This window comes from Geotrypetes seraphini, chromosome 3 (assembly GCF_902459505.1).
Source record: "Geotrypetes seraphini chromosome 3, aGeoSer1.1, whole genome shotgun sequence".
Lineage (NCBI taxonomy): Eukaryota > Metazoa > Chordata > Amphibia > Gymnophiona > Dermophiidae > Geotrypetes > Geotrypetes seraphini.
Window position 1 is genome coordinate 181910340 of NC_047086.1, and position 12495 is coordinate 181922834.

The 12495-nt window shown below is 39.8% G+C and overlaps 1 protein-coding gene across 3 annotated transcripts in view; it reads left to right on the forward strand.

Moving 5' to 3' along the window:
- ARID1B (AT-rich interaction domain 1B) overlaps nucleotides 1–12495 on the forward strand; it is a 938949-nt gene that overhangs the window by 254250 nt on the left and 672204 nt on the right. The window lies entirely within an intron of this gene.

A 12495-nucleotide genomic window follows, 5' to 3' on the forward strand; every position in this document is an offset into this window, starting at 1 on the left:
GGCACTCTCTAAAGTTGAAAGGGGATAGATTCCGTGCGAACATAAGGAAGTTCTTCTTTACCTAGAGAGTGGTAGAAAACTGGAACACTCTTCCGGAGTCTGTTACAGGGGAAAACACCCTCCAGGGATTCAAGACAAAGTTAGACAAGTTCCTGCTGAACCAGAACGTACACAGGTAGGGCTAGTCTCAGTTAGGGCGCTGGTCTTTGACCAAGGGCCACCGCATGAGCGGACTGCTGGACATGATGGACCACTGGTCTGACCCAGCAACGGCAATTCTTATGTTCTTATGTAACGCTGGAGTAGGAAGCAGAGTGCTGAGACTATAAAGACACAAAATATGAGCGCTTTAAAAAGTGAAGTGAACCAACTCAGTACTGTACCTGATAGACTCAATTGAGACAAACATGTTAGTAATTTGGAAAGATTGACCAAATCAAAAGCTGCTGAGAGCATTGGGTGGGAGGCATTTGGGGGTGGAAGCACCCTCCTCACCCTCTTTTCCACCCACCCTGCTGTGCCCACCCTTCCCTTCCTTGTACCTGTTAAGCTTCCCCACGTGAACAGCATCTCCTACTTGCTGCCCACGCCAGCATTGACTCTCCCTCTGATGTCATTTCCTAGCACTGGACCTGCAAGTAACATCAGAGGGGAGTGCTGAAGCCAGTGCCAGCAGCAAGTTGGAGCCGCTGCTTGCGCTGGTGAAGAGCTAGAGATAGAGTGGTGGTGGGGGGAGTGAAGGTGCACACATGGCAGGGGAGGAGTGGGAAGGAGGGTCAGAGAGGAGGAAAGGTGCCGGTGCCCGGGGCAGTCTGCCCTTCCTTACTATGCCACTGGCTAAGAGATCTAATGATATGTACTATCAGAGCAATAACAACAATACTAACCCCCTCTTTTACTAAGATGCGCTAATCGATTAGCATGCGCTAAACGCTAACACGTCCAGGGACTAACATGCACACAGCGTTTAGCGCATGCTAATCGATTAGCGCATCTTAGTAAAAGAGGGGGTTAGTATCTTGTAAAGTTCACTCAAAAGTGCTGTAATTACAATTTCTGTACTGTGAAACAAAGAAGCTCCCTTGAGAGGGATGCATTTTCTACCTGAGAGGAAAATTATTCAAAAACAAGTTTCTCCAAGAGTTTAAAGATAAAACAAAGATTAGAAACAGGGTAATAGACTAACAAGATTGCAGCGATTAAAGAGGAGTGTTTCAGAACTTGTTTAATAACTGCTGTTTTCCGGGGCATTGGAAATTGTCCTATTGTCAAACTTTGCTGTATCATGGCACGGACAGCAGCACACGTTGGTTCTCCAAGCTAGCAGTTTAGCCACATATGCAGGTTTTATACGGAGCATTACTTTCCATGATGAGTAAAAGAGCACTGTGAATTCTGTCTATCATGATTTAATTACAAGATTCCTGAGGCAGGCCCCTTGTGGGCCGAAACCCGATCGTATCGAGTCAATCACAATAAAAAGAGACTGAACACCATTGGTCACCTTTGTTGTTGTTTTTTTGAGTTTCGTAGATGAAAATATTTTAGCCACAGCTGAGTATGAAGGGTTTTTCTATTTTTATTTTTATTTATTTATCCTTTTTCAAACAATATCACAAGTATCCACTTGTTACAGCAATTCAGAGTATTCAAATAATAACACAACATAAATTCCAATATTAACACAATAATCAAGGAAAATCCTTCCAGTGTTAAAATTTTTTTAAATTGAAAACATTCAAAGGAAATTTTTAACTCATAAGAAGACCTCAATTATACAGGGAGAGATAAAATTTCAGAGATAGGGAGATCTCATTAATAGGAAACAATAATCAATATAATAAAGAAATGGCTTAACGTGCATTTAAACTTCCGGTCTTTAACTACTGTGCTATCTTTACAGCATTTTCTTAGTATCCAAGAAGCTATGAAGATGTTCAGGCATATAGAAGATATATTTAATACCGGTGTATCTTATCAAACATTTGCAAGGATAACTAAGCAGAAAAGTTGCCCCCAAACTCTTTACTTCTTCTCGCACAGCAAGAAACACCATCTTGTGTAGATTTTGTCACATCTGGAAAAATCCAGACGGGTCCTGAGAATGCCGGAAGAAGGTTCTCATTATAGCATTTAGATCTTGTTCAAATACTAAAGACAATATTAATGTACCACGATATTCAATATTTTCTTGAGTGGTTTCCAAAATATCAGTCAAATTATTTAAATCCATATCATGAAGTCCATCCTTTTTTTTGTCTGGTAAAGAAGATTCAACTTTTCTTGGAAGATAGAATACTTTATTTATAGGAGGAATTGCTTCAGGAGGAAATTTCAAGTTCTTAGTAAGATACTTTTTAAACATATCAAGTGGGGTAATAGACAAAACTTAGGAAAATTTATAACTCTAAGATTAAGTCTCCTACTATGATTTTCCAGTTGTTCAATCTTCTTTAAAAAGAAAAGTCTATCTTTAATTAAAATTCCAGTCGATTGTTGAACTGCAGCAATTTCTTTATTAATTTGGTCAAATTTGCCTGAAGTTTCAATTTGCATATTATTTACCGAGGTAGAAAGGTCATCCAATTTACTCACTATTTTGCTGATATCACCGGGAGTGTGAAGGTTTATTGAAAGAGAACCAGTTATGAGAGGCCAATGTAATTGTTGAACAGTCTTCTGGAAGTAAACAAGAAGTAGACTTTACATATGAAATAATTGAGTGGTCTCCTAAAAGACTTTACAGAAGGGAAATGGAATCACAGACCATCAATCTTTTTCACAAAATATGTGGCGAGGCTATCCAATATTGTAGTGTTAAGATGATTTATGGAATTTGACTTTTGAGAAAGTAGCAAAACCATAGTAGAGTGTTTTGGCTGGGTTTGTGGCTGCAGCCAATCACTTTGTAACATAATTTGATTTATATTTCAGATGGTAAGTGAATGTAGAGGAGAGAAGTTAGCTAGACCTCATTTTCCCCTCCTTTTACAAAAGCATGGAACAGGTTTTTAGTGCCAGCCGGTGTGTTGAATTCTCTGCGCTGCTCCAATATTCATAGGAACTCTATGACTGTCGGAGCAGCGCAGAGTAGAGAATGACATGAGTACAAATTTTCCCGTCCCAGCGAGTTCTTTTCCTGCTCCTGCCCCATTCCTGCAAGTTCTGTCCTCATCTACACAAGCCTCAAGCATTTTAAAATCATAAGTGTTCCAGGCTTGTGTGGTTAAGACAGAGCTTACAGGAATGGGTCAGGGACAGCGAAAAAACTTGTGGGGATGGGACGGGGAAAAATTTGTCCCTGTGTCATTCTCTAGCGCACAGCATTCAGTGCACCAGCCAACGCTAAAAACCTGTTCCGTGTTTTTGTACAGGGGAGAGGGGGGGGGGGTTGTTAGATAGTTTGCAACCATTTTGTAGCTGCAAATGAGCAAACCTGGAACGAAGGCCAAAAATAATACATTATAAAATGGCTGTTTTTAATAGACAGAAGAATATTTTCAAGATCATAATTTTATTTAGAATAGCTCTGTTCACCCTGTGCCTGAGAAGATGGTAGCTAAGAGGATGAATTTGAACATCAAGGAAAATGCTGCTAGAAAAGACAATTTGCCTAAGTTAAATCTTGCACTAGGGAGGAATTGTGAAAACAAAAATGTATTTGTGGATATTCAAAACAATTATAGCTGATCAGAAATGGCTGCCAATTGCTTGTTTGGGGCTCTCTGCTAATTTTCAGCCACACTTAACCGGTTATTGGTACTGAAAATTTGTAGATAGCGCCAAAGTGAAAATAGGCTCTTTTGGGGGCATTTCGGGGGGTTGAGTCAACAGTTGGCTGGTTAAATGCTGATATTCAACACTTGACCAGCCAGAGTAACCACATAAATAGGACCACACAAAACATAGTCTTACCTTTATGTGCTAACCCACAGCCACTTAAGTCTGAATATTGACTTAGGGCTCCTTTTACAAAGCTGCGCTAGCGGTTTTATCACACACACTGGAGTAGCATGCGCCAACTGGAAATCCACCACCTGCTCTAAAGGAGGCGGTAGCGGCTAGCACACGCGGCAATTTAGCACGTGCTATTCCGCGCGTTGAAGCCATAGCGCAGCTTTGTACAAGGAGCCCTTAATTAGCTATGCATCAGCCAGCTCTTTATAAACTGGATATTTCGTGCTACGCTCATCACTGCTTGGTGAATATATACCCTGGAATGTCTTGAATAAAATTGAATATATTCAAGAAACTTATTCTGAAGCATTGAATCCCATTCAGAGTTTGAGAATTGTAGCATATACCAGGACTACTAATAATCATCATTTCTATAATGCTACCAGACTTATGAAGTGCTGGCCGTAGAGAAGGGTACAGATAAGAGAGACTTACCAGATGAACGGAGTACCCAGGGGGGAAGTGTGGGGATAGAGGAGAGATATTGAGGAGCTGCGGAATGAACACACTTGTAGGTCAGTAAAAGGAGTTGAACTGTATGCGGAAATGGATAGGGAGCCAATGAAGTGACTTGCGGAGAGAAGTAGCATGGGTATAACGACATTGATGGAATATGAGGCGTGCAGCAGAGTTTTGAACAGATTGAAGGGGAGAGAGATGGTTTAGCTGAAGGCCAATGAGAAGCAGGTTGCAGTAGTGTAGGCACGAGGTGATGAAGGTATAGATGAGGATTTTAGCAGTGTGTTCAGAAAGGAAGGGTTGGATTTTAGTGATGTAGAGAAAGAAATGTCAGGAAATGAAAATGCAAATAAATACAAACATTAAGAATACCTAATAAATCAGAAGAATATAAATAAACTAAAATATTAACAATGATACTGTAAAATAAAATCCATGAAGATATTTTTTTTAAAAAATTATTAAAATATAGATCATCATGACGATAGTAATCTACCCGGGTATGTCGTTATACCCTTACTACCTCTCTCTGCAAGTCATTTCATTGGCTCCCTATCCGTTTGTAAATTTAAAGCAGAGAAAAAAACAAAAAGAAACCAAAGACAATAATAGACGCTAGAAGCCTTGGAAAAATCCTGAGTTTTTGGTGGAGATGAATTAATGCTGTGATAAATGAGGGAGAAGCAAAAAAGAGGGGGAAATATATATTGAAAAAGAATCTAAAAATGATAAAAAGAATATTGTAAACACCTTATGGATATAGAACAGTGACAATATTGGAAAACATTAGTCAAAAGTAAGCTGTAAAAATACTCATGGAAATATTTGAAGGTATATCTACAGACATGATGCAGTAATGTTCATATAAATAATCTTTCAACAAATTTGCTAAAAGTGCATATTATAATCTAGCTATGCTTGGGTGTAAATGAAGGCAATGCAGCCTTATGGCATTACCAAATTAGAACAGAGGAAGAATAGAAAGAGAGAACTCTGAGATAGGGAGGAGCAATAGTTATTCTAAATACTGATGATTATATCCAAGAAGTGCAGCCTCAATTATCTGATGAAACCTTTAATCTTCCCCTTGATGCAGATCCTACTGAGAACCTTAAGAATAATATTGATTTTTCGATTAATGTTGGTTTTGACTCAGGTTTTTAACTCCCAAATAGATCATTTTTAACAACTAAACATCCTATTAGTCCTTTATTTTATACACTACCAAAAATTAATAAATCAATGATCAATCTGCCAAGGAGGTCAATAGTGTAGGCTATTGGCTCTTTATTAGAATTCCTATCTATTTTTGTTGATACTTTTCTTAGGTCCATTGTCCCACAAGTAAAATCTTATATTCGAGATTCATCTCATGTCATTAATTTACTAGATGATTTTGATGGTGATCTGTCTGAGATATGCTTGACCTTTGATATTGAAGCATTATACACAAATATACCACAAGATGATGTTTTTCAGATTTTACTAGATATTTTGGAAACAAGAACAAAAAACACAAGAGTACCATCTGTTTTTATTTTGCAGTTAGCAACTTTAGCATTAAAAGATCATTTTTTCTGCTATTTCAGGTTAAATTTTACAAACAAATGAAAGGAACAACAATGGGGGTCACTATGGTATCTGACATTGCAATTCCATATGTCACACATTTTGAATCTCTGATTTTAAATGATCATCCATTTCAAAACCAGGCCAGATTTGGGGCAAAAGTTTGGATGACATTTTCATGCTGTGGAGGGGCAACATTGATCAGTTACAATGATTCCATACTTGGCTTAATTCCTTAGACAACAATTTAAAATTCACCATGAGTTTTCATAATGAAACCATTTCATTTCTGGATATCTCTATCCAAAAGGGTAATTATAGATTTTAAAACCATGATTTTCAGGAAGCCCACTGATAAAAATCAATTTTTATGTTTTGAAAAATTTCATAATCGAAACCTGAAAGAAAACAACCATAGTCCCAATTTTTGCAATTAAGAAGACTTTGCAGTGATTTTGATGAATTTGAATTACAGACATAACAGATGGCCTGTAGATTTCAGAATAGAGGTTATCCTCTAACTTGCATCAACAAGGGACTAATTAAGGCTAGAGCTGCAGACAATTCCTTTTAAACACACAGGTCACACGTGAAACTCCTGACATTGTGTGTAGTTTAGGGTTTTCAAATTTTATCAGGTAATAGTCAATAAAATACTTAAAAGAAATCGGCATATATTAGAAGGACACTCTTGTTTAAAAACCCCCACAAAAACCCAGAACTGATGGTAGCTCGCACACGTGGTAAAAACATTAAGGGCTTCAAATCCGCTTCGTGGACACCATCCTGTGGTGTTCCACAGGGCTCTCCCCTATCCCCTATTCTCTTCAACATGTATATGACCTCCCTGAAGCTCCTTAAACTATCCCCCCTTGAAACAATTTACACATATGCAGACGATATCCTCATCCTCCTCGAAACAGATCCAAACCTTACAAACCTCCAAGAGAACATCACATCATGCATAATGAGACTTCACGCCTGGTCCCTCTCAGTACAGATGAAATTAAATGAATCAAAAACAAAATTACTCTGGCTCGGCCCAAAATTAGCTCACCTGCCCGCCCTCTTCACCCTACCCACAGGCCCTGCTCTGCACCTTGAGTTCTCAAGCAAGGTCCTCGGCATCACTATCGACTCCTCCCTTTCCCTCAACGATCACCTGAATTCCCTGGCAAAATCTTGTGTTTTCAGCCTCCACATGCTGAGGAAAGTTAGATCCTATTTTCACCAAAAGCATTTCACCGTCCTTGTACAATCCATCATCCTATCCAAACTCGATTATTGTAATGCCATCTACTTAGGCCTAATGAAAAAAAGTCTTCGCAGACTCCAGCTTATCCAGAACACTGCGACCAAGCTGATTTTTGCTAAACGCAAATATGTCCATGTCTCCCCTCTACTTACCAATCTTCACTGGCTCCCAGTACTTTCCAGAATTCATTTCAAATGCTCCTGCCTGGCTTTCAAGATCATTCACAGCATCCTTCCGCCCCTAATACCTCTATCCTTCCTTGCCCCGACACCAACTACCACCAGATCAGCCCACAGACATAAACTATCCTTCCCCTCTCTACACGGCATCCTCCACGCAGGTAAACTGGGTAGATCCCTCCTCTCCAAAATCAAGGGCCTCTGGAACGATCTCACTGTCCCGCTGCGGAACCTGGGCTCCCTCCAACTATTCCGAAAACAACTGAAAACCTGGCTTTTCTCTAGCATATGACATCTCTTCTCCTGATTACATCCCCTCTTTTTATGCTTTGTAAACTCTTTCTCTTCTCTCTTCCCATATTTTTTAAACTTTGTAAACTGTGTCGAGCTCCACTTCCGTGGAGAAGATGCGGTATATAAACCTAAGGCTTAGTTTAGTTTAGTTTAGTTTTACTAAGCTGCGATAGCGGTTTTAGCGTGAATTGCCGCCCGCGCTAGACCTTAATACTATCGCAGCTTAGTAAAAGGAGCCCTAAGGAGATGATTGCACCCTCTGCCTTGCCCATACCTAGACCTATTATATCCTAGTTATTTGCTATGCAAGTTTTGTTTCATCTGTTATTTTTCCTTATCTATGATAACTTTTGTACATCCTCATAATCAAGAAAATTTTTATTTCTAAATATAGAACTAACTGTAATACTGACCATGAAATATACTGTATATAATCATTTGTCTCTGTTAACTTATTTATGTTGGAAAAACAATAAGGAAAGTGAAGGTCAAAATGATTGAATATAAAAGTAACATCAGAAGGCATAACATCTCTGCTCTACTAGTCCATCATTGTATATAACATTCACATACATAAGGTTTAAAGACCTTAGGTTTTTTGTATTTAAAACAGTTGAAACAAATTGGCTTGGTGGAGATGTGGACAAAATTCTGCTTCAGGAAGAACAATGGTTAATTTTTAGATTGAATTCTGTTTCTCCAACAAGTATTAATTCAAAAATAGACCTTTCATGTTTTTTATAGATCAGAATTTTATTTTTTTTTTTTTACACACACATTTATTTACCATTATTTTTTTATATTTTTTCTTCTTCTTTTTTTTTTAACTGAAGTCCACATATTTTCTTTTAACACATATTCCAGCAGGCCATCTGTTTTCACAGCAACCTGTGAATTGCATATATAATATACATATATTTGCTTGAGCAGAGAGCTGTTAACTAAAAGGTTTCTTTGGATCTGTTTAGGACCTTTTTGAGACTTTGGGGAGTAGTAAGTGGGAGAGAGGCCTGGAAAACAGGCCAAGCACTCTATCCTTCACAGGGATGTGAATCCTCTCAAACTAACCTAAAAGCGCTCCTTGAGGAGAGACCTCTGAGGACTTTTTTTAGAGATCAGACTCTACAGGTGACCCTTGAGGGAAGGAATGCTGGCCTAGTGCCTAGTGCTTAACCCTCAGTAAGCCTGGCTCTAAGAGAGAGGTTGTAGAGGCTCAGCATTAAAGATAGTTTTAACAGCAACCTGTGAACTACTGTCTGCCTCTCTCTCCCCACAGCCTACCCAATCCTAGGCTCAAATTACTCTTATACTACTCTTAAGTTACCCGTCACATTTCTCCAGCTGATCTTAACAAGGACAATCTGCACAAACCTGAAACACCTAACCCTCTCATCAGATCTGGAAGCTCACCCTTTTCCCCACACCTAAAGAGGTACTTAGAGAGGATCTGTTCTGCTAAGGAGAAAAAAAAAACATCCATTGGAATATCTTGCCTGCTGGCATTCAAACTTGGGAAAGGTAAACTTGGGTTTCTGTAGGTTATGTCATTGTAGTTCTCTTTTTTAGCTCAGCAAAATCAGTTAGGCAATAGTGAGTGTAGCCTTTAGAGTCTCTGTTAGGGTTTAATACAGAACAGTGTTTTAGCCTAGATTAGTGTTTTAGGTTGCATTTCAGGGCATAATACTGTTATCAGATTAGGGCACAAATAGCTGTTGAAGAAAGGCTCTGGTGTTAATTTAATTCCCTCTCGCACATCCCAAGGCAGTGTTGTTTTATGAAAAAAATTACAGTTTCTTCTCTAAGTGGGGAGTCCCCCCCAACAGCAGTGCCAACACTTCTAAGTAAAGTGTGTGTGTGTGGGGTTTAAATTTAACTTTTAATCCTGCGCGCATTTGTCTGAGCTCCTTTGTCCGCGCACGAATGTCTGGCACGCTTTAGTCCCGTCACCCTCAGATTGGCCTTAAGTGCTTCCAGTTCTTGGAGGAGGTCTCCCAAATCCAGCAGATTGTCATGATCATTGCTGGTAAGTCTTGGAAAGCTGTCTGTTCTTTTCATTAATGCTTACTGAATGGCTTCTGGGTTGCATTACTGCTGCTAGAGCCTCTCCCACATCTCCTTCAGGCTCTAAGCGTTGTCATGTTGGAATGCATCTTTTAGGCATTTTATCTTTTCAGATGATTCAGGCCCCAGCCACCTGATCATCAGATTCATCTCTTGCCTGGGAGTTGGCTTTATGACTGATATGGTATCTTGAAAATCAGCTTTCCACCCACTGTACCTCTCTGGGCAGTCATTAAATTGGGTGAGTCCCATGTTCACTATTTTCTTGCATGCCAAGTATGTCGCTAGGTCTTCTCTTTCTGAGATCCCTTCAGTGCTGGCGGTGGGTATCTGTGGCTGACTAATTGCTGCTGTAGACCTGTAAACAGGTACGGAATAAGGCATGTCAGGTGCCTCTTGCCTAATCACAGTGTGCTGAGGGGAAAGTGGCTGCTCAGTCTTCACTGGAGCCAGGTTCCTGTATGGCATCAGAGTCTCCTTGAGATGAAGTGTTCTTCTCGGGGAGCCTTTCTGGAGTGAGAGCTTGTGTGGGCCACTATAGTAATGGCGTCTTGTCTCCGTGGCATGTTCCACCTTCAGCTTGCTTCTCTCAAGCAGTCTTGACTCCGCTGCTGAGGAATGCACTTTCCTTTCACCAAGTGGTGACGGAGTCAGACTGTAATTGTTTGCTTTCTTGCTCTGAGGCATGGGCCTTCACATATTCTAATGTACGCTGTATGGGATCTTCTCATTTGATATGGCTCAGCTGACTCTCCCTGCCATTAGCTTCTGTGGCTTCCTCCAGCACTTTAAGCTGTGCCTTAGTAGCAGACACTTCTTTTTGTTGAAGCACCTTCAAGGCAATATCGAGCTCTGCCTTTTTGCGTGCTGTGGTAGCTTCTTCAACCTTTTTGCGCGCAGTAGCCTCTTCCACTGCCCTGCATACAGCGGCCTCAGCTGCTACTCTCTCCTGTTTTCCTAGTTTTAGTTTCTGTGTCTCTACAGCTGCTTCTTTCTGGCTAGTGCAGTGGTCTCGAACTCCAACCCTTTGCAGGGCCACATTTTGGATTTGTAGGTACTTGGAGGGCCTCAGAAAAAAAATAGTTAATGTCTTATTAAAGAAATGACAATTTTGCCTGAGGTAAAACTCTATAGTTTATAAATCTTTCATTTTAGCTAAGTCTTAATAATAATATTGTAATTTATAGCTAAAGAGACATATGATCAAGAAACTGTTTTATTTTACTTTTGTGATTATGATAAACATACCGAGGGCCTCAAAATAGTACCTGGCGGGCTACATGTGGCCCATGGGCCGTGGGTTTGAGACCACTGGGCTATAGAGAGCTTTTGTTTTTGTGGATTCAGCTTTCATTCTCAATTTAACAGACATGGAGACTGTGGATGATCTGCTGGAGTGGCTTGAGTGGCCTGTTTTGTGTGTTCTAGATGTTCTACTGGTTCTGGAGCTCTTTGTGAAGTGTTTAGAACTGCCTGAGTATTGGGATTCAGTGTCTTTTTCTGAGGCCTACTTTTGCTGCTCTGCCTTTTTAAGAGCATTTTTTTTTTTTACTATGGCCTGCCGTGCCTGGTTCGTGGCCCTTTGGCTGTCAGATTGGATCATACTATCTTGAGTATGCTTCCTATCCAGGTAAGCATAAAACTCTGCTGCTGTGTTTTCATATTTCTGATAGGCAGCTTCTATTTGACTGACAGGCTTCATCACTTATGTACTGCATTACTCTGGCCCATAAGCTTTCTGATATCCTGTGGTATTTATGACTCATAATTCTCCTGAGCCTTTTCAGTTAAAGTATGCACCCTTGTTTCTGTGCCTTCTTCTCTGTCAAGGTGTGTTTGTGCCATGCTGGTTTCTATTGTTTCTTCTGCCATAATACTTGGATAAATCCTTTTTTACAAATAGTTCTGTAAGGTGCCTTTTTTTTTTCTTTGAGCCTTGGCAGAGTCTCTATGATAACTACTTGATACAATTTGGATACTTTTCACTGAGGTGTGGGCAACCCTCTCATTGCCTTATGAATTATTCATACAGCCTTTAGCTATGGTGCTTATAGTTTGATCTATACCTTCTTATCAGCAATTATAAGGCAGTTTTAAATACAGTTGAAATACAAGCAGTAACAACCCTAGCAGTCCTTGATCCTTCACAGAACACAAATTAATTTTGCTTGCGTCTTGATTTAATGAAGATTGACCAATTTTACTTCTGATTCTTAGAGGCTGGATTCACTGATTTTTGCACAGGCCTCTGCTTTAAAGCTCAGTTATGACAATCTTGGCATCAATTAAACACTGCCAGTTCAGGTATTATACTAACAAGGTCTGCAGGCTTATGCACTCCAGGTTAACAGTTTAGCAGTCTAGCAGGTCCTTTCACTCCCAGCTACTAAGTTAAGAGTTTAACAGTTTTTTTTCCAATGTGCAGACTAAATCACACTATACAGCTACAGCTTACTGTACAGTCTTTATCTCAGGTTTTTGTGCTGAAAGCAAGGACTCCTCTGAGTCATATTGGCCACTGTAAGAGGTTCCTATTCAGGCAACCGCTAATTCTGTAATCTTGGTGTCACCAGCCAGACTGAATTGATTGAACAGTTTCTTTAATAATGAAGCAAAAACAAGCTTACAGTCCGATGGATTCAATGCAGTTCAAGTCTGTCACATATCTTCTCACTCCACTAGCAAGTCAGAGTTAAGCTGGGAGTGTCCACCTTGTGGAAT